General features: G+C 38.6%; 1 long non-coding RNA gene across 1 annotated transcript; it reads left to right on the top strand.

Moving 5' to 3' along the window:
- The first annotated feature begins 766 nt into the window (after window positions 1–766).
- LOC123611617 lies at window positions 767–19,510 on the top strand. The gene is made up of 5 exons (XR_006718761.1): window positions 767–804; window positions 7,258–7,320; window positions 8,946–9,035; window positions 18,315–18,705; window positions 19,341–19,510. It is a non-coding gene; the product is annotated as an uncharacterized LOC123611617 (long non-coding RNA).
- The last annotated feature ends 4,016 nt before the right edge of the window (window positions 19,511–23,526 follow it).

Genomic DNA, 23,526 nt, shown 5'->3' with positions numbered 1-23,526 from the left:
AAAATAAATAAACATTAAAAAAAAATTTAAATATTTAACAAAATGAAAAGATACCAAATGATATTAAAATATTATGGTTATAATATATAAACTATGAAAGTGAATTTTAACAAGAAAATGTAAATGATAACCATGGTTGTTAGTGGGAAGCAGGATTATGATTATTTTATTTCCTTACAGTTTTCTGCTTTATAGTTTCATAATTTACAAGTATTTTGTGAAAAAAATAGGGTTACAATTTTTAAACATAATTTTAAACATTAATCTTGTTCACATTTGCAAATGTAAGCGCTTATGGTATTAATGTTACTAAAATTTTATAAGGTAAAGGTGTGTAAATATATGCCTTATACAGTTATAAATTATGCTTAATGTTTTAGCCATACAAATAAAACATGAGTATATTTCTCTGAATGTAAGGTATTGATTATTCTTTATCAGTTTGGAAAGTATCCTTTTAACTTTTTCTCTTTCCTTGCTATGATTTCTGAAAAATAACTTCTGTTGTTTTTTCCTCTTCTGGGAGTGGCAGAAATAACATGAAAGAAATGGATTTTTATTTTTCAATATAGTGCTCAATACTTTTCATACATAAGACAGAGACATTTCATGCTCACTAAATACTCCCAAGCTTCCTCACCATTGCCAGCTCCCTTTCACCTAACACAGCCACAGCCGTGTGATGTGATAAATTCTGGCTGCCTATGTAATTCTGCAGATCTTTCTTCCCCTTCTGCGGTAAACTGGAATCCTCATCATAAGGTTGAAAGTGGAAAGAGTTCTTAAGGGACACCTGCTAATCAGGTCAGTCACCAATAAACAACAGAATGAATATGCGCTTGTGAAAAGCGGATCTTTGTTATGTTAAGCCGTTGGGGTTTCAGGATTTGTTTCTTACTTCAGTTTCAACTGCTGTAGTTACCAGTACAAATATTGGTACCAGACGTGAGGCCTGTTATAGAAATAAAACAGGAAAAACAAAACCCCAAAATGTCTGGCACTAGCTTAATCGTTTTGGGGGAAAAGAAAGTATACAGAGGCTGGAAAGATGGCGAACCATATTATCCCATGGCAGAACACGGGGTAAAACTTTCTAGTATGAGGTAGTGCTATTCGTTTTTACATTTAGCAAGTTATTTCAAGGAAAAAAGCGAAAATTAAAAAAAAAAAAAAGTGGCTTGGATGTAAGTGGAAATAAAAAGGGATCATGAAAATCCAGAAATTAAGTGCCTTATCGGATTGGCAAAGTCACGAGTTCTAGACACTAACCCATAAGAGGTGGCATTTAAGAAGGCACTTTTCAACAAATTTAAAATGAGCAGCTGGTTAAAATGACTCAGGGCGAAGATCCAAGAAAGGGTATGACCTTCATGTCTACTGTTATTATAGCTTAAGGTACCACCGTTAAGTCAAACAAGAGAAAAATAGGGGTAAAAAGGCAGGAAAATATAGCAAATCTGAGAGCCATGGTTGTGGCACATTGATGTGACTTCAAACAAATAATGGGTACGTATATCGAATTTTTAAGAGAGTCTAACTATGGGGTGCCTGCCTGGGTCAGTCAGTAGAGCATGTGACTCTTGACATCAGGGTCATGAATTTGAGCCCTATGTTGAATGCAGAGATAATTTCAAAAAAGTAACTTAAAAAAAAAGAGTTTTACTTTTATAGAGATCAAGGGTTTGATCCAAAAAATTTGTGACTGTTCAAGACATAACAATCATTAAGATCCCAAAACTTCCTAGACCCGAAGCAACTGAAAAAGGAAAGCCACAAGTAACAGTGGTCAAGGGAACTTCTCCTTGACAGTTGAATCAGTCTGATAAAGGTGCACCCAGGATAGGGAAGCCAGCAGGATTTCAAAATTGCTATCAACCAGTGCAGGCTTGTCTCCATTCTTTCCTTTTCTGGAGAGAGATTTCACTGAGGTTATCTTGTCTCTGTTCCACCAGTTATACTGGGTGAGGGAGGAGCCGATTACTTTCTTTTTAGTTGAGAGATGTCTGGCCCGAGAGGAGTCACGACCAAATCTGAGGGAGAAACAGCATAGAAGCTTGTGCGTAGAGCTGGGTGAAGTGACTGACTGTTAACACTGAGTTGTCTTGTTTGGGAAAGGTTGAATGTGTTCTGTGAGTGGAAAGATATTAACAAAGGCATGTTTATTGACCAGAATGACAGATGGTGGTGGAGACACTGACCAATTATGGAATAAATCTGATCTCACCCCTTTTCCCAGTTCCCTTACATGCAGTGCCATGTGACTAGTGGGTAGCCAAGAAGCTAAAAATAGAAATTAGGTGTGTACTTTAATGTGTTAAGCTGCTGAACGTTTTGGGTTTATTTTTGGTTGCAGGATAACCTAGCTTATCCTGAGAAATAAGTATATTCATAAAGTAGATTTGGGAAACAGATAAAAGTTGGAAGAACAAAAAATAACATCCACAGTACATTTGCAAAGCTTTTGTTTTTGGTGGCAGTTAATATGTTTGTTGTTGAAATTCAGAGAATACTTTCCCAAAAGAAAATAAAAAATGAAATCACTTATATTCCTACTTCCCAAATATAATTACTGCTACGATGACATATATGTGAAATTTTCAATAGTAGAGTTATAACTTGTATATTTTATTACCTGCATTAAACAATGTATTATGATAATCATCTCAATACAAATGTATCTGTTTCGTTCTTAGTATTACAGTATTATAATTTGTTTTATTTTTGATGAATTTTTAATTCTTAAATCTCATTCCATAAAATTGAGTTGTTTATTGTATGGCACACCTACTTTATATATTTTAAATATATTAAGGATACTAGTTATTCCATTGTTATATATGTTGCCTATATTTTCTCCCAATGTATTATGATTTAACCCCAAACTTAGTTTATAAAATCTTTCATGGGCATGTATTTTAAAAATACTAGTAGAATGTTTTGATTTTTTTCTTCTTAAGTTCTTCCAGGTTTCACGTCTTTTTAAAATAAATCACATCCAATGACAACAGAAATTCAGTTTCGTTTTCTCCAAATATTAATATGGGATTATTTCTCTGTTGTTTTATTTATGTTTTTTAAATTTCAGATCATGTAAGATTGATTGTTTTCATTTGCCTCAGCAATGTTTACAGAATTTACCTTCCCCCTCACCAGTTTGCAATGCTACTTTTAACCTATCTCAGATTTCTACATAAATGTGTGCTATCGCCCCTCTTTTCTGTGCCATTCACTTCACTTGCTTCTGTCAGTGCCAACCTCTACTGTTATCATTAATGTATTCTTACAGATTATGCTGTATCTTTTAGAGAATTTTTTCACTTAAAGAAAGGCTACTTTTGTCCATTGTCTCTTTCATAAGAATCACCTCCCTAGCTTGTTGAGATCTGCAGAAAGTTATGTTTGGATTTCACTGAATTCAGAGGTTAATTTACTGGAGATTGAATTTGTTACACTGTTAATTCTTCATAACCAGAAATTGAGTATTTATCTGCATTTATTTAAATCTTATTTTGTTCAAAAATTTTTTTTAAATGCCTGGATGTTAGAATATATTTTAAGGACCATCATTTTCTCATGTTTCAAAGAATTAAAAAAAATAAAGAACTATATCAACAACAAAAACTTAAAAAGGATTCTAACTACAGCAATGAAGTGGAAGGAGAAAACATCTTCACTGAAATAAGGCATGACCGTATTGGAAAGAAGACTAGAATAATAGAAAGGACTTGATTTTGCATTACTAAGTACGTGTTAACATATTTCTTCTATTTTAAGAGTCAAATCTTTTTATGTGTTTACTCTGGAATATCTCTGAAATTGCCATGTGTTATGCAATCTATGGCATCTTACAATGGCTTTCAACAATCATGACATAGTTATCATTGCTTGTGTGCATGGCCAACACTTGGTCATAGCTGGTTACTTGTTATGACATCAACTGAGACAATATTGAAATATACTGTGTATACTGAATTCCATTGCAGTTTTTAAAAAATTTCACTGCAGCTCAAAGGTGGAAAGTTATCATGTACCTAGAAAGGCAACAGAAGAAAGCAATGGGGACATAAATTTGCCATTTGCAAAGCAAATATTTCCATTGGAAGAATAAGCTCATTCTGCATTTTCTTGCAAAGCTGCAACCAAATGCTTCCTGAGAACCAAGAAAGGAAGAAATCCATGGTAGATGATGTGTGAGGTTTTGTTACTAATATATACGCTATAGTATTGTCTATCATAGGCAAGGAACAGTAAGCACCAAAATTTTAGAATGGATGTGTAGGACTTAGAGAAAAATTACAGAGACAACCGTTGGGCGTATAAAAAAGTTATGTCACCGAGGATGATATCCGGTAGGAACATATGGGTAATGATGATGACCGAGATGATTTCAGAAGAGTTGAATACTAAATGGGAACACATTTTAACTAGCGTGTGTCATTTTTATGCCCTAATGAATGCCTCCCAAACTTATTTGATCGATAAAAGTCTAACAGATCTTTGAAAATGTTAACAAAAATTTTATAACTTAAGGGGTGTAAAGCAACAGTTTCTAGTTTAATTGTGCATGCTTTTTCTCAATAGTATATAAAATAATTATGATTCTTACAATGGATAGTGATTTAGAAGAGATGATATATTTCATATCAGTTAGAATCCTTTTGTTGTAAGTTAAAAAATTAAAAGACTGAAACTTGCCTAAACCCTAAAGGTGATTATTTAACTATGAAGTCCAGTTTTTCAGCTTGATTCAGGTAAGCTCTGAGCCAGATGTTCATAAGATCACCAAGCAATCGACTTCTGTGTCCTCACCCTACCTTCCACTAGGAAGTGGATAGGGTAACCCGCTATCCATCGTAAGAATCATTATTATTTTATATACTACTGAGAAAAAAAAACGTGCATAATTAAACTAAGAACTGTTGCTTTATACTCCTTAAGTTATAAAATTTTTGTTACCTTTTTGAAAGATCTCTGTTAGACTTTTTTCAATCATGTAAGGGAGGCATTCCTTAGGGCATATAAATGACACAAGCTAATTAAAATGTGTTCCCATTCATCTCCAGGTTAGCTCTCTGTATAGTGTCAAGATGACTCCCAGTGGCTGCTGAGACAACCGTCTTCTTTTTCCTCATCCATCAGGATAAAGCGGAAACTTCCCTAGGAATTCAGAAAAAGTGGATAACTCTAGACCAGCTTAAGTCATATGTATGGCCCCTGGGCCCCAAAGGTAATAAGGAACTCTTACACTGACCAGAAGAAAGAGATATGGAATGCACACAGGGAAGGTGACTAGAAATGATGAGAAAATACACTTATTTACCAAACGTAGCAGACCCATTAATTTCCCGTCCATATGATCACGCACATCAGTTCTCTCAGGCCTGATTTCCAACTGCCAGCATCCACATCTCCTTGCCTAAGGACTTTTTTGCTCTCCCAAATCCTCTTTATCCACAGGCTCCGTGAGCCAGTAGTTCTAGAAGTTAATGTCTCCAGTGTTGGTAGATAAATACTCCAGCTTTTAGTTCTTTTGTAATTTGGGTGGGAAACTTCTAAAGTGCGCATATGACCCTGGTTCCCAGAGCAAGATTACATCCCAACAGCCGAGTGGTAAATAAACTGATAACACATGCGTTATTGATTGCTTTTTCTTCCCTATCTCCACTCCCGTTCCAGTGTTTCCTTCTCCCCCCAAATAAACTCATTACCCTTAGATCTATAGCTCAGGATCTGCATGTGAGGAACCCTAAACTCAAGACAGTGATGTTAAGTCTTCACCTTTCCCTACTCATTTAAGATCAAGTGTTTCTTTTGCAAGATGTATCTGAACCTCGGTTTCTCCTTGAATAAAAGGGAGATAGTCATGCTTGTGCCACTTTCTTGACATGAGTAAGATGGAGATCAAATGTGAGCACATATATAAAAATCTTTTGTAAGATGCTGCCCAAATGAGCATAGCTATAGTTATAATCATTATCTGCTTTAGAAAAATTAATCCCTTCAATTTTGCACACGTAAAGAACAAATAGTATCCATCAGTGGTTGGATCCTAGGCAGTGCCCTCTGCCTTCTCTTGAAATCCAAAGGACAAGAATTAATAAAAAATTAGATGATTCATCACAAAGGGATTACCTAAGGCATCCCTTTGTGTAGGCTACAGCTGCCCATTTATTTGTTAATACCAGAGACTTAGCAGGAAGAGAGCAGAAAGTAAACAGGGAAAACTGCTAGAAAAGGGCAAAGGGAAGCCACCTGCTGGGCACTGCTCACTCAAAGGCTAATGTCACCTGAACTGACTCACACTTCGGGCTCCACAGGGCTGTTGATGGAGAACACAACCCACGCCACAGTCACTCACTCAATACAAAATGTGGGTTTCCAGAAAAAATTCAGATCGAATTGACAATTAACGGTTGCCAAATTTATGGTCATTCATCTTACTCAAGTTAGGAGCTCAATATGCTTTACTGTGTTGTATTTTATTTTTATTATTTTAAAATATTATTAAATTCCAACATACATGCAGAAAAGTTCACAAACTGAGGAGTTATCACCGTGTGAATAAGCTGGTAATCACCACACAAATCAAGAAATTAACAGCACCCCTCTTGCCCCTCCCAGTCACTACCCTACTCTCCTTCATAAACATAACCTCTGTCTGGATTTTACCACCAGAGATTAATTTTGCCTGATGTTGAACTTCATATAAAGGGAATCATATGGTAGATACTCTTTCCCGTCTGGCTTTTTCACTAAAATTTTGATAACGAGACTCATCTATGCTGTTGCCTATAGCCATATTTCATTCATTTCATTGTTGTATATTATTGTAATGTATGATCTTACCATGAGTTATTTACCCTTTTTACTGTTGGTAAACATTATGTTGTTTCCTGTCTTGGGCTATTATTACTAAATCTATAATGTATATTCTCATATGTCTTTTTATGGATATATGTACTCATTTCTCTTGGGCATATTCCTTACAAGTATTGCATCATGGAGTGGATGTATGTTTAATCTCATTAAAATGACATTTTCCCAAAGTAGTTATGCCTTTTACAATTCCACCAATAACACTTGGTATTATCAGTCTTTTTGTTTGTTTGTTTCACACACTGTGATCGTATCTCATTTGGTTTTAAATTGCATTTCACTGATTACTAATGACTTGAACATCTTTTTAAATATTTTTGGCCATTTGGGTATCTTTTTTTGTAAGGTATTTGCTTAAATCTGTTGTCCATTTTCTACCAGGTTGTCATCTTTCCCTTAACTGAGTAGAAGTTTCTACAGACCATGGATACAAATAATTTCTCAGTTAAGTATATTATGGCTTGCTTCTCCCATTCTGTGGCTTCCCTTTTCATTCACTTAATGAATTTTAAGAAACGTAAGTTTTTAATTTTAATGTATTCTAATCGATCAAACATAAATATTACATACCATGAGGTCGGGACATAGTCTTCTGTATTATCTTCTAGACACTTTATTGTGTAGATTTTATGTTATTTAAAAAATCTACCTGGAATTCATATTTGCTTATGCCTAAAATCATAAAGATTCACCTTTTTTCCCCCTCATGGATATTTGTCCTGTGCCTGAAGAACTTTCTTTCCCTCAGTAATTTGTCCTATGCCTCAAGGACTTCCTTTAGCATTTCTTGTAGAGCAGGTGTGCCAGTAATAAATTCTTTCAGTTTATGTTTGTCTGAAACTTCTTTCTTCTTCTTTTTTTAATCAACCAAATGTCAGACTATTGTCTTCTGGTTTGCATTGATTTTGGTAGAAGTCAGTGGTAATGCTTATCATTGTTCATCCATATAGTATGTTTTTCTCTTTCTGACTCATCTCAAGATGTTCTCATGACATTTAAAATAGACTTGTCTGAAGTGTGCCAGATGTAATTGATTGTTCTGGAAAGATAGATTCAATGTCATCAGTGGAGGGTAAAGTTTCAGCAAGGATGTCAAGGTAAGAAGAAGCTGGGTTATTATAAGAAAATGAAAGAAGGTTGAGTAAGGTACTAATTTGTCCTTCTGTGCCTGGGACTTTCTCAGTTTCAACACTAAAAGCCCCACATCTGGGAAGGTCCTCAAGTCCCTAAAAATTGAACAGTTTTCCCAGCAATATTCTGGTTTTAAGACTGAAAGCCTGGGACACCCGAATGGCTCAGTCGGTTAAGCATCCGACTTCAGTTCAGGTCATGATCTCTCAGTGCATGAGATAGAGCCCTGTGGTGGGCTCTAAGTAGGTTCTGTGCTGACAGCTCAGAGCCTGGAGCCTACCTCGGATTCTGTGTCTCCCGTCTCCGCCTCTTCCCCACTCACTCTCTGTCTCTCTTTCTCTCTCTGTCTAAAATAAATAAACATTAAAAGAAATTAAAAAATAAATAAATAAAGCTGAAAGTCCTACATCTCAGAAAACCTCTCAGTTCCACATAAATCAAGATGGTTGGTCGTCTGACATCAGCTTATCTCTTTATATATCCTTTCCTCTCTATCCCATCTGTTACTAACTTAGTTCATCTCCATTTTCCATTTGGATTCTTATAATGGCCTGCTAACCAGTTTCCATGTGTTTATCATTGTTCCATCCTTGTTCATTTTAGCAATCATTTCCAAGTTTGTGAACCCAGAGTGTGCATGGCTTCTAAATTATATTCCTTGCAGCTAGCTCTGTATTTGATTTGCCTTAGTACTGAAGTTTCTCTATGCTATAACCTTGGTATCCGTTTGTTCTAACATGTGAAGAAACCATTTCTGGACTGTGGGAAATGATTTATCTTGACGATATAAAATGCTCGGTATTTTCTAGATCCAAGTGCGTGAACTTCCTGCTAAAATGGATCTAGAGCAATTTACTATTTTCTTTAGTGATCTGACAGTGCCTAATGGTTTACAGCACTCACTATGTTGGATGAATATCTGTTGTGCTCTTTTCCAGTCCAGGAGGAATTTGAGTGACACTGGCTTCTTGGGGTGCTCCTTTAGGAACAAAAGTAAATTGTCCCAAGAAAAAAGTGCTCGTTAAATCGTAAGTTGAAAATAAGGTTTGGATGCAAACAAAGTTAAACTGGTCAAGAAAGAGGAATGTATTTTGAATTAAGTGTGAGCTGTGGCTACTGAAAGGCTAGGATAGTTTCTATTCTTTAGTGGATCTTGGTTATAATCCAGTTTTTCTTGTCCTCTACTAATTTCTTGGATGAAGTATCTATGCATTTCTTATGTACAATTTTCCAGAAAGTTAAGAACTTGTCTAGAGAAAAGTGTGGGCCTCTTAGCTACCTTCAACAGGTTTTGAATGAGATAGTTATAGCAGGGCAAAATATTTATACCAGATCATCATCAGTATATGGAGGGAAGGGTTTCATTTTTTCTAATATTGTCTATTTCCAATTAATGACATCATTGCCAAAAACTTTCACAAAATTAACCACTCCAGGAATATATTTAGTATAGATTTTGGCAAATAAATTACTTGGAGACTAGAAAACCATAGACTTTGTAGCTGAATTTCATGGCTTTAAGGTCATTTAGTGAGACAGCTTTGAAGCTGCATTTTTCTTTCACAGCTGATAAACTTTCTTCGAATAAAATCTTGTGCGGAAATGCAATATATAAAAGTAAAAAGAAGCATTTCTCTGGATGAGGTCTGAAAGCATGACTGCTCACCATTTGCCCCTCCCTCGGCATTTGCAGTATAATGAAGAATCAGAATTATTAGAATTTATAATAATATTGTGCCAAGTTTGCACAAAATTGTAATGTAACATGCCCACCAAATGTATGGAAAAATTGTTCTCAAATTATATCCTTGCAAAGCGCACAGAAGAAATGTACAGTTCCCCTTAACATTTCAAAAGAGCTGGAAGGGAACCTTCCAAAAAAATAGTATATTTTTAAAACAATATTTTAAGATCTCTGTATAGAAATCACCCTTAGCTTATACACAAAATACTTATTTGAAATGGCAAAGTTATCTCTTTAAAATTTATCTTATGTACAAAATAATAACACCAAGCATAAAAACAAACTTACAGTTTTTTGACTATGTGACAGATCTTAACTTGGAGAGATACAAACTCATTTTTGAATCAGATACTTGTTTTGTATACTTCGTGTTGTAAATCTGCGGAATCCCTTCTTCAAATCAAATTTTGTGGAAGCTCAGCGGGTACAGAAATCTGACGTCGAACCCTTCTGATGGAAGCAGGGGTAGGATCCTGGAGCCCTGACTGCTTTTGTCTCCAGCAGTGTGCCTGCTTTCTAGTGCTCCAAGAATCGGTCTTGGAAGGGCCCAGACCTCCTCCGTCAGTGTGGAAGCCTCCACAAGAGAGGCTGTAAAGCAGAGTGCTTAACGATGCAGGCTTTGGGGTCCGTGATAGCTGGAACTGAGTCACATCTCTGCCATTTATTAATTTGCCAACCTGATCTCTCTGTGCTCCAATTTCCTTGTCTGACAAATACGAGCAGTTGGGGCAGATAGTCTCCAAAGTGGGATGCCATCATTTTTCTCTCTCTCTGTGCCCGTGGTTGCTCCATCCATTAAGAGATAGATTCTATTTCCCATCCCCTCGAACATAGGCTGCCTTGTGAATTCCTTTTACCAGGAGCTTGTAGAGGAAATGACTCTGCCAGTTCCCGTAATAAACCTTAAGAAGTCTGGAGCCTCTGCTCAGGAAGCCCAGCTGACATGCTATAGTGAAACTCAGATGACACTGTTAAGATGAGAAGAAATCAGGCAGAGGCACTGAAGTCACAGGGAGGAGCACAGAGGCCCCAGTAATCTGAGGGGGGCCTTCATGGATCTCCCAGCCCAGCCATCCACCAGCTAAGCTGAGGATGAGTGAGTGATCCTGTTTGGAAAGAGAACCATCTAGCTGAGAAAGTCCTGAATGTCTGGCTCACTGAACAGTGAGAGATGATAAATTGTTGTGTATCAATGCACTTAGCTTTGGAGTGGCTTATATGTAGCAATAGACAAATGAAACAGAAATAGAATGTACCTCATGTGGTTGTTTTTAGGATTAAATGAGATAGCAATAATAAGACAATTAGCACCCTATGGGGGAACATTGCAATTAAATTCAACTGTTGCTAGTGATTGGACTGTGAGTCAGAATTCCAGAGACCTTTCCCTTTTGGGGGCTTACACTCTAGAAGGAGCAGAGGGAAATAATACATAAATAAATTATATAGTTTGTTAGACTGTATTAAGTCCTGCGGAGGGAAAATAGAGCAAAGTAGATGGGTAATGTGGGGCTGGAGAAGAGGTTCAGTGAGGAGCTCACTGTGTCTGGGACACAGTAGACACAGAAGGAGACAGTGGAGAAGAGGCTGTATAACCTACCGCGGTGTCTTTGCCTGTCCTAGAACATTCAGAAAGACATGTTCTGTGTGATGAAGGCAATGCTCTTTTCTTTCAAAAACCGTGAGATGGAAGTTCAGTAGCAACCATTTGACATTTATCGCCCCTCAATCGTCTTGTTCTGTTCATTTATTTGTGTATTCTGCCAGTCCCACGAAAATGTAAGGTTTATAATGACACAAACCTCCCCTTTTTATTTCATCGTTGTATCTGCCAAACCTGAAGGAGTTCCTGTCACAGAGTAGATGATCAAGATAGACTTTTGTTTACAGGAATTTCATGGGTGAATATATTTCTTAGTAGCCAACTTCTCCTCAGCACTTCATAGTTTACAAAGTACTTTTAATTTTTTTTAATGTTTATTTTTGAGAGAGAGACAGAGAGAAAGTGGGGGAGGGGCAGAGAGCGAAGGAGACACAGAATCCAAACAGGCTTCAGGCTCTGAGCTGGCAGCACAGAGCCCAACGCGGGGCTTGAACTCACAAACCGTGAGATCAGGACCTGAGCCGAAGTCAGACGCTTAACTGACTGAGCCACTTAGGCACCCCTACAAAATACTTTTAGATTGGTTATCTCAATTTAACCTTACAGCACGGTCAGGAAAATAATATTATCATTCCATGTTGTAGACGTTCAGAGGTGCAGGTAGTTTAAAGTTCTGGCTGGTAGCCATCTGAGGGCCAGATGCAGGGAGCTGAGGGAATTCTAGGGAGTCCAAGGGTTTGTGTACTAAGGTTTTAAAAGAAGCTGTGTCACATGGCACATTTTAACTTAATATTTAAAGAAATTTCATCATACATTTAAGTTAAAGATGTAATTTCTAGCAGAGTGAAATTTTGACACCTCTCTTTAATATTTTTCCCCAATTCTTAAAAAATTTATTCTCAACTTGGTTAACATACAGCGTAGTCGTGGCTTCAGGAGTAGAACCCAGTGATTCATCAATTCCATATAACATCCAATGCCCATCCCAACAAGTGCCCTCCTCAATGCCCATCACCCATTTCCCCCACGTTTCCACTCCCATCAACCCTCAGTTTGTTCTCTGTATTTAAGAATCTCTTATTGCTTGCCTCCCTCTCTGTTTTTATTATTCCTTCCCTTCCGCCATGATCATCTGTTAAGTTTCTCAAATTCCACATATGAATGAAATCATGTGATACCTGTCTTTCTCTGACTGGCTTATTTCACTTAGCATAATACCCTCCAGTTCCATCCACGTCAATGTGAATGGCAAGATTTTGAAACCTCTCTTTTGAATGTAACAGATCTAGGAGTGCCTGGCTGGCCCAGTTGGTAGAGTATGGGACTCCTGATCTTGAGGTTGTGAGTTTGAGCCGCACGTTGGAAATAGAGATCACTTAAAAATAAATCATATATATGTGTATATATGTATGTGTGTGTGTGTGTGTGTATTAATGAAATTTTAACAGTAAGAAATTTTTACATATTTCTTTTTACCTCCTTGAACTCACTTCCATTCTATTTCCTTCATAGGATTTTATCTTAAAAATGTATTTTTATATTTGAAAGGCTTTAATTGATCACACTATCAAAACTCTCTGTGACAAAACAGTGCATATAAATTGAAATTTAAGTATTTCATTTCTTATGACAATAAGGTTCCAGATTGAGTGATCTTTATAGCTATTATTAATAGATAGCTAATAAAAATGGCATAGATGTATTACAAATGTTAATAAATAATGAGCATAAAAGGAAAATTTATTGCATTTCTTAAGGAGATGGATAAGGATGTAGGGTAGATTCTACTTATTTTTTTAAAAAACCCAAGGTTTGGTATCAGCTTTATTCCTATTTAGTGTCTTTTTCTGAGGTAAATACTGAGAAAACATGTTTGCATAAGTAAATAGGTGAGAATGAAAAGAACTGTGTTACTAGCAATGACCCTTTAATTCTGTGACAGCTCTTTCAAGTTATACAATAAAAATTACTTTGTGATCTGCCACCAAGGATTATTTTGAATGATCTGTAAGCTGATAATTCACTGAGATATATTGTGAAAGGTGGAGAATTAGAAAGCACCTACCCTGAAAAAGGTTTGCTGCCTTTTCCTTATAGTTATTCACTTTCTTGACACCTGCACGGACATTTAGAAATGACTCGGTCGTGTGCACCAGAGGATTTTCCAACTTGAGTACAGAAACAGAGAGATAGGAGGCATTAGTGAAAAGATGTGCTGAGGGGTACTTGTAAAAAGGAAAGCAAAAAAGGAGAACTTGTGAAATATCCTCAGGCTGGTTCATTTTGTTTATTTTTTAAATGTTTGTTTGTTTTGAGAGAGAGAGAGAGAGAGAGTTCTTTTGTTGTTGTTGTTGTTGTTGTTGTTGTTGTTTTTTTTAATTTATTTTTGGGACAGAGAGAGACAGAGCATGAACGAGGGAGGGGCAGAGAGAGATAGGGAAACACAGAATCGGAAACAGGCTCCAGGCTCTGAGCCATCAGCCCAGAGCCTGACGTGGGGCTCGAACTCACGGACCGCGAGATCGTGACCTGGCTGAAGTCGGACGCTTAACCGACTGCGCCACCCAGGCGCCCCTAGAGAGAGTTCTAAAGAGGCTGCACACTGTCCTCGCAGAGCTGGATGGTGAGGGGCTCATTCTCACAGACTGTGAGATCAGGACCTGCGCCAAGATCAAGAGCCTGGTGCTTAACGGACTGAGCCACCCAGGTGCCCCTCAAGCTGGTTCATTTTAGATGAGAATATGGAAGTTGAGAATTTGGAAATTGGCTCTCTTAAAATTATCTACATGCCCCTGTATTGCTTGGGAACTCAGCGTTTCCCAGAACCCAGTTTGAAGACAGGCTGCACACAGCCCCCCTGCCCCCCCCCCCTCCAATGTGGGCAAATGCAAAGGAATAGAGTGATCAGAAGATACCCCTAGAAGCATGATCTCCAAGAAATGAGGCAGGAGAATGAGCCCAAGAGACGGAGAAATTTCTTTCTTTCTTTTTTTTTCAACATATGAAGTTTATTGTCAAATTGGTTTCCATACAACACCCAGTGCTCATCCCAAAAGGTGCCCTCCTCAATACCCATCACCCACCCTCCCCTCCCTCCCACCCCCCATCAACCCTCAGTTTGTTCTCAGTTTTTAAGAGTCTCTTATGCTTTGGCTCTCTTCCACTCTAACCTCTTTTTTTTTTCCTTCCCCTCCCCCATGGGTTTCTGTTAAGTTTCTCAGGATCCACATAAGAGTGAAAACATATGGTGTCCGTCTTTCTCTATATGGCTTATTTCACTTAGCATCACACTCTCCAGTTCCATCCATGTTGCTACAAAGGGCCATATTTCGTTCTTTCTCATTGCCACGTAGTACTCCATTGTGTATATAAACCACAATTTCTTTATCCACGGAGAAATTTCTTTAGAACAAGGGCACAAAATGGCTAAAGTAGGCATTTCAGGACCAAAGTTCCAGAGCCCTAGACTGCTAGGGATGGAAATGAGCATGGGAGCAGCAGGGATAGGGTTGGGTAGGGGTCTTTAAGGAGCTGGCACCTCCAGACTATTGGGAATTTTTATCTGAAACTTAGAATCCTGTGGGAAAACGTGATAGATATGAGAAAGGAATAAAATGGTGCAAGAGGGGCCATGTGAAGGAAATCATATACCTTTGAATACTAGTTTAACTGTTGTGCTTGTTTGAGATCTACTGCAGCCAAGTAAAACATGAGAGACCATACAGAGCTACTCTACCCCATGTGGCAGGTACTAGCCACCTGTGGCTATTGAACACTTGATATGCGGCTGATCAGAATTAAGATGTGCTGTGTGTAAAATACCAATCAGATTTCAAAGATTTAAAACTGAAGAAAAAGACGTGAGCTAACTCATTAATGATATATTGTCTTGACGGCATCTTAAAATGGCGACTGGTCGGGGGGCACCTGGGCGGCTCAGTCGGTTAAGCGTCTGACTCTTGGTTTCAGCTCAGGTCGTGATCTCACAGTTTGTGGGTTCCAGCCCCCAGTCGAGTTCTGTGCTGCCAACTTGGAGCCAGCTTGAGATTCTTTCTCTTTCTCTGTGATCCTTCCCTGCTTGCTCTCTCTCTCTCAAAATAAATAAACTTTAAAAAAGATAAAATTAAAAAAAATAAATGTTTAAAAATAAAATAAAATGGTGATTGGGTGATATACTGGTTTAAATAAAATATACTATTAAAATTAACTTCAACTTTCTTTTAAGATGTCGGTACTAGAAAATTTTCTTTGTTTTTTTAAAATTTTTTTTTTTCAACGTGTATTTATTTTTTTGGGACAGAGAGAGACAGAGCATGAACGGGGGAGGGGCAGAGAGAGAGGGAGACACAGAATCGGAAACAGGCTCCAGGCTCTGAGCCATCAGCCCAGAGCCCGACGCGGGGCTCGAACTCACGGACTGCGAGATTGTGACCTGGCTGAAGTCGGTCGCTTAACCGACTGCGCCACCCAGGCGCCCCGGTACTAGAAAATTTTCAATGTATACATGGCCCATTTTCTCTTGGTTAGCACTGGCCTGGAACTTCTCCTATACCTGAGGAATTTTTTTGAATCAAAATCATTTCTGGATTATTTTATTTTATTATTTTATTTTTGAATACTTTTAAAGTCAATTATAATTTTCTTTTTTTATTAAAAAAATTTTTTTAATGTTTATTTATTTTTGAGACAGAGAGAGACAGAGCGTGAACAGGGGAGGGGCAGAGAGAGGGAGACACAGAATCTGAAGCAGGCTCCAGGCTCTGAGCCATCAGCCCAGAGCCCCACGCGGGGCTCGAACTCACGGACCGCGAGATCGTGACCTGAGGTGAAGTCGGACGCTTAACGGACTGAGCCACCCAGATGCCCCATAGTCAATTATAATTTTCTTATGAAAGAAGTAAAAAGATGTGGAAAAACAATAAGGTCACTTTATACATTCTTTTAAAAGTAAAGATATAAGTGATTATAATATATTAACTAAATAAAGCATTCTTAAAACTACTGATTCCAGGGGCGCCTGGGTGGCGCAGTCGGTTAAGCTTCCGACTTCAGCCAGGTCACGATTTCGCGGTCCGCGAGTTCGAGCCCCGCGTCGGGCTCTGGGCTGATGGCTCAGAGCCTGGAGCCTGTTTCCGATTCTGTGTCTCCCTCTCTCTCTGCCCCTCCCCCGTTCATGCTCTGTCTCTCTCTGTCCCAAAAATAAATAAACGTTGAAAAAAAAAAAATTTAAAACAAAAAAAAAAACCTGTACTGATTCCAAACTTGAAAAAAATTAAACACACACATAGAAAATGACTGGAAAATGGGGCACCTGGGTGGCTCAGTGGGTGGAGCTTCCGACTTACCCTCAGGCCATGATCTCACAGCTGTGAGTTCGGGCCCTGTGTTGCCCTCTGTACTGACAGCTCAGAGCCTGGAGCCCACTTCAGATTCTATGTCTCTCTCTCTCTCTCTCTGCCCCACTCCACCCTCATGCTCTGTCTCTGTCTCTCTCTCTCTCTCTCAAAATAAATAAACATTAAAAAGAAAATGACTGGAAAAGTCTTTATGATAGTATTAGTAAGAGATTTTTCCTTAATAATGGGATTGTGTGTGGTTGTATCTTTTTATATGTTTACATGTTTTTATTTCCTAATTATCCAAAAAAGACATGCATTATTTTTATTTTATTAATTATTATTATCATTATTATTAATTGTTAAAACAGCATGATGGGAAGATGTCCTTTTGTTATCCATTTACAAAATATAAACAGAAGCATTGAGAAATGCTTATTTCTATCATTTGGAGTGGTATACTATAGCATAACTGAATTGTGGTACATGAAAATATTTTAGGAATACCTTATGGTTTGATTCCCTTATTGTCCATTATCAATTTGGACTTCTTGCTCATTTTCATTATCAATAAACTTCAAAGTAATGGGAGTCAATGATAAGAAAGCATTACATTGTCTTGAAAGTACCAGGAGAGAAGAGCCATGAAAACAATTGACTCAATTTTTCAAAAACACTATCTGCAAGGAAAATCTAGCTCCTTGGCTCTCACACAAAAGCCCAATTGTATGAAAAGCATTTCATGGAGCTGATTCCAATACAAAACAAAAACAGGAATTAATTGATTTGCAGAGATCTCAGATACGGCTCCAAGTATCCGGCTATGATTTACCAACGCAGAATGGAAAGTGAGCTGAATTCTCCCAGAATTTACACCCTTAGTACTTTTAAAAATTGTTGCTGGGAATTTACCCAAGGGATACAGGAGTGCTGATGCATAGGGGCACATGTACCCCAAGGTTTACACTTTCAACAATAGCCAAATTATGGAAAGAGCCTAAATGTCCATCAACTGACGAATGGATAAAGAAGATGTGGTTTATATATACAATGGAATACTGCTTGGCAGTGAGAAAGAATGAAATCTGGCCATTTGCAGCAATGTGGATGGAACTGGAGAGTGTAATGCTAAGTGAAATAAGCCATACAGAGAAAGACAGATACCATATGTTTTCACTTATGTGGATCCTGAGAAACTTAACAGAAGACCATGGGGGAGGGGAAGGAGAAAATAAAAGAGTTTAGAGAGGGAGGGAGCCAAAACATAAGAGACTCTTAAAAACTGAGGACAAACTGAGGGTTGATGGGGGAGGTGGGAGGGAAGGGAAGGTGGGTGATGGATATTGAGGAGGGCACCTGTTGGGATGAGCACTGGGTGTTGTATGGAAACCAATTTGACAACAAATTAGATTAAAAAATCAAAAATAAAAATTGTTTATAGTTTGCTTGAGCAGTAATTTTCTAATTATACTCAGTTAGCTATAAAAGAATTCTGTAGTCTCCCAAAGCACCTAATTTATCATCAAGAAGTCATCCCAATGAGACAAGGTGAGCCTGTTTGCAAGTGTATCTCAAACATCCATATCTGGCTCATAAGCTTCTAACCACATGTTTCCTTTAAAAGGTGAGGATATGCAACCTAATATATGAGAAGCCCGGATGTCTGAAGCCTTCAGAATGGCAACAGCAAAAGACTGCTTAATTAAGAAATGGCAGAGTCGTCTAAACCCAGCAAGAGGGCAACCATTCAGCATTCACCCCATCACTGATCTGCTTTTTAATCTTCTCCAGCTCATCAACTTCTTTCTTTTCTTAATAACGACTTTATTGGGTTGTGTTTCTCTTGAGGTTTGAGAATGGAGAAAGAGATATCTATGAAAATTTCAGGACTGTGTCATTGATGCTGTCTTTCTCCAGTGACTTACTTCAACACGCATGACTACTGGGCCAACATTGTCAGTGAAAGAATGCTCCTCTGTTACACCTTTGACTGCAGCTGGCATCATAAGATAGAAGTAAGTTGAAATAGAAGTGGGTGGAAGTGGGTGGAAAACTGCTATTTTAGAAAATGTGATATGTGCTATAATGGAGAGTTGTACATATGTCCAAATTGCCCTGAAAGTACAGAGGACAGAGGAATTCAGGGCACTTCTGTTCTGCTCAGCAAACAGGGTTTTGGGTTTGGGGAAGGGGCCACAAAGAGGTCTGATATATGGGGCCATGCTGGCCAGGCAGAGAGCTAGAAGGAAGTGGGGTGGAGGTTCTAGATTACTGGGCCCCACTTCCAGAGTTTCGGATTGAGAAGTTTGGCAGTGGGGCCTGATAATTTTAACGTCTAACAAGTTTCCAGGTCATGCCGATTCTCTTGTCTGGGGCCATATATTGAGATTCACTGTTCTAGGCCAAGGGAGCAATAAGAATGTAATCAATTCTAGGACGATGTCACCCTTGCTTGCCATCAACAATCTCTCTCTCTCTCTCTCTCTCTCTCTCTCACACACACACACACACTCTCTCTCTCTCACACACACACGCACACACACACACACACGCTCACACTAAGCAAGGGAAAACAGAGTTTGGTGTCATGTCTGAAGTTATCCCTCCCCCTACAAAGCATTCTTTTGAGATTTCAGCTTTGTCCTTACAGGTCCAGTGGAACACCTCACTCAGTAACGGGCAGCTTTGTTTCCAGTAGGCCTTGCAGACTGCAGTTTGACAGCTGCAGGAGGAGATGAAATCCAGAAACTGACAGTGCTCCACACCTCCACAGAAGTGCAGATTTCACTGTAGTCTGGAATACCCTTGAAGGTGATGGAGTGGTGAGAACATCATCTTCTCCTTTCTAAGCTTAGGCTTTTTTGATTATGGATATTTGAGAATTAATCTTTGCTTTCATCGTGTGTGCAAATGTGTTTATATGATCAGTTGACCACTGAAGACTGGGGGGAAAAAATAAAGACATAGCTATGATTCACAGTAGGTGGGAGACCAGGAAAATGGCTGAACTTGGTGGGGCTATGTCCAGTCTAAGTTGTGCTGGGGAAGCTTAGAACACCAAAGTCAAGGGGCTTCTGGGTGGCTCAGTTGGTTGAGCGTCTGACTCTTGATTTTAGCTCAGGTCATGATCCCAGGGTAGTGGGATTGGGCCTAGCATTGGGGTATGCACTGAGTGTGGAGCCTGTTTAAGATTCTCTCTCCCCTCTCTCTCTCTCTCCTCTCTATCCCTCTGCCCCTTTCCCCTGCCTGTGCTCTCTCTCTCTCTCTAAAATAAAAATTAAAAAAAAAAAAAGGACACCAAAGTCAACCTGAACTGTTCTTTTTTCTTTAAATTTTTTTTAATGTTTTTTTAATTTATTTTTGAGACAGAGAGAGACAGAGCATGAACGGGGGAGGGTCAGAGAGAGAGGGAGAGACAGAATCCGAAGCAGGCTCCAGGCTCTGAGACATCAGCCCAGAGCCCGACGCGGGGCTCGAACTCACGGACCGCGAGATCGTGACCTGAGCTGAAGTCGGCCGCTTAACCGACTGAGCCACCCAGGCGCCCCAACCTGAACTGTTCTTTAAGAGTCTCCAGGGCAGTACTCCAGGTCGAATAACTCACAATTGAGACAATGAACCCTAGCGGGAAGGGGACAGACGAAGGCTGGGATAACTCTAACAAACAATAGGCAAGGGAGGAGATTTCCCAAAGATGGATCAAGATTTTCATATCTGACGGTCAGTTAACATTACTCTGAAAAGAAAGCAAGCCAGAATGAAGGGAACAAGACTTGCAACACGGGGGGACACCTGCAAACATATTCTCTGTGAACGGTTTTACTTCCTAGGTACCTTTCCCTCATGGGAAATACAACAGTTAGCTAGCTCATAGTTTTCAATTCTTTCCCTCACATTTAATTTGCTTTAGTTTTTTCCTAAACCTTCAAAGTTGTCTGATGTGTTCATATAACTGTGTGGAGGTCTTCTCAAAGGAAATAAGGAATCCATTCGTAAGAGGAAACGAGTCTTTTCTCCTCCAAACGATTTCCTCTGCAGAGGCTCTTCAGAGGTGTCTGCATCACCTTCGCCACAAGGAAGCCTGAAATACACGTTTCTGTGCCACAACCAACTGCAAAGGAGTGTGACTTGAATTGGTGTGGTCCGGGGCTGGGAGGAGCCCTGAAGTTTGAAGTGTCCTTTGCTTCACAGAAAATCCACCTGTTACAGTAAACCCACTTCTGTCAAAATTCCTGAACAGCTACTCCTCCCTCCTGAGTTTTAGTTTTCTGTCTCAGGAAGCAAGTCCCCACCTGGATGGGCTGTAATGTCATCATGAGCTGGGACTTTATCTTATCAAGTATAATATGCATATATAAAGGTTCACATTTCAACATTGTACATTTTGATAAATTTTTACAAACTTAATACGTCTATAACCAACACCCCAGAAGGCCCTGCCTCCTTCCAGACACTACACCATCCCTTCACCAAGGAATCACTATCCTGATTTCTAGCTAGTAGACCAGTTCTGCCTATAGAAGTGCTTTATATATAAGAACTCATATACTATATATATTGTGTGTCTGGTTTCTTTCTTTCCATATTATGTTTCTGAGATTTGCAGATGGTTTATTCTCAAAGGTGTGTGGGTGTATAGTATTACTCTGTGTGTGATTACTACAACTTATTCTTCCATCTAACTTTTTTTGTAAAGAGCAGGGGGAGGGACAGAGAGAGAGGGAGAGGAGAGAGAATCCCAAGCAGGCCCCGCACTGTCAGTGCAGAACCTGAGCCCGATGTAGGGCAGATACTCAACGGAATGAACCACCTAGCTGGCCCCTTCCTTCTAACTTTTGATGAGCATTTGGTAGTTTTGTATTTTAGGCTATTAAAAATTACTACCATGAACATTCTAGTATGTATCTTTTGCAAGCATGCATCTATTTATATATATAGGAATGGAAATTCTGGGTCATAAAGTATTCGTGTATTAAACTTAATGCATACTTCCAGATCCAAAATGCTTATGCTAATTTACGTTTCCATGAACTGTGTGCATGGGAGTTACAATCCGTCCGCAGCCAGATCAAAACTTGATGGTGTCTGCTTTTTACATTTTATCAATTCTAGTTGGTGTATATGCCATCTCATTGTGGTCTTATTTGCATTTCACTTATGGCTACTGAAGTAAATTACTTCTTTAAAATGCTTCTTTGGGCATTTGGCTATCTTTTTTAAAATGTGCTTTTTCAAGTATTTTGCACATTTTTCTATAGGTTATCTGTGATTTTGTTGTTAATTTATAGGAAATATGTATGTGTTCAAGATAAACATTATTTGTTGAATGTGTGCATTCCAAACATATTCTTTTAGTCAAGATTTTGCTTTTTGATTTCTTCATGGTCCCTTTTTGACAAATGGAATTTCTTAATTTTATATGATTTATTATTTTTAAAAAATTTTACGGTTAGAGCTTTTTGCACGCTGTTCAAAAAATTTCTGTATACCCCAAAGCCACAAATACATTATCCTATGTTTCCGCTTAAAGTTTTATGTTTTACTTTCCATATATAGATTAGCAATCCATTTAGATTTAATTTTTGTGTGCAATGTGAGGTAGGAATCAATATGTTATGTTTTCTCCGTATGGATAAACAATTAATCCATCACTATTTGTTAAAATTAGCATCCCTTCCCTGCCACTCTGAACCATTGCCTTTGCTACATATATCTGGAGATCTGTTTTATCATTTATCTGTAGTCTGAATACAGGAATAAAGCGGGTTCCCTGGAATGAAGGACGAGGGAACAGAATTAAAAGGGATTGAATTCAGATGCATGGGTTTGTCACACTGATTAAGATGAAGGCTGGAAAGACATAGAAGGAACCAGGCAACAGACAATGGAATGTCCTCCAATCAACTATTTAAGATTCTCGGGGAGCTATGTTTATAGGCTGAAGTCCCTGGGCATCAGTCGTGGGAGCATTCTTTTTCATTTTAGGAGAAAATTTGGGATGAAAGTAGTATGGATGATTTTCAGAAAATACAGTCTCCCCAAAACACAGTGTAAGTTGGAACAATAATTCCTACCTCATAGGGTTATTACAAAAACAAATGAGTAAATACACATGAAATTCAGCAATTTGTTGAGCTTAAATATAGCAATATATGTATTTAACAATATTATTGTTATATTTACTATTAAGGGCCTGAATTTCCTATTCTTACATGGAATTTGTATTTTTCCCACAAAAGAAAGGAATGTGCCATGCTTTGAAAATTCCTGTGAGAGATCAATCTGTCTAGAGACTATGCTTACTTATTGTTTAAATGTTCTATCAGAAATCTGATAGGAAAGGGGGTAGAATTACAACCCTGCCCCTCAGTATATCCACTGAGCAAAGGATGGTTGTAATCAAATGGTATAGAAGCCATATGACCCAGAGGAGGTCATAAAAGTTGTTAGATAATTATGTCCATAGAGACTAGTAGTCAGTCGTGGACAGTTGTCACTCTTTTTGTTACTTGCCTTTGTTTTGTTTTAATGTTTATTTTTGAAAGAGAGACAGAGAGACAGAGACAGAGACAGAAAGACAGAGCATGAGCGGGGGGAGGGGCAGAGAGAGAGGCAGACACAGAATCCGGAGCAGGCTCCAGGCTCTGAGCTGTCAGCACAGAGCCAGACGCGGGGCTCGAACCCACAGACCGCGAGATCATGACCTGAGCCGAAGTCGGACGCTTAACCGACTGAGCCACCCAGGTGCCTCAAAGGTTTTATTTTTGAGTAACCTCTATACCCAAAATGGGGCTCAAACTCACAACCCCAAGATCAAGAGTCACAAGCCCTACTGA

Source organism: Leopardus geoffroyi, chromosome C2 (assembly GCF_018350155.1).
Source record: "Leopardus geoffroyi isolate Oge1 chromosome C2, O.geoffroyi_Oge1_pat1.0, whole genome shotgun sequence".
Taxonomy (NCBI): domain Eukaryota; kingdom Metazoa; phylum Chordata; class Mammalia; order Carnivora; family Felidae; genus Leopardus; species Leopardus geoffroyi.
Note: the sequence above shows the minus strand (reverse complement) of the source record. Positions and strands in the feature narration are given on the sequence as shown.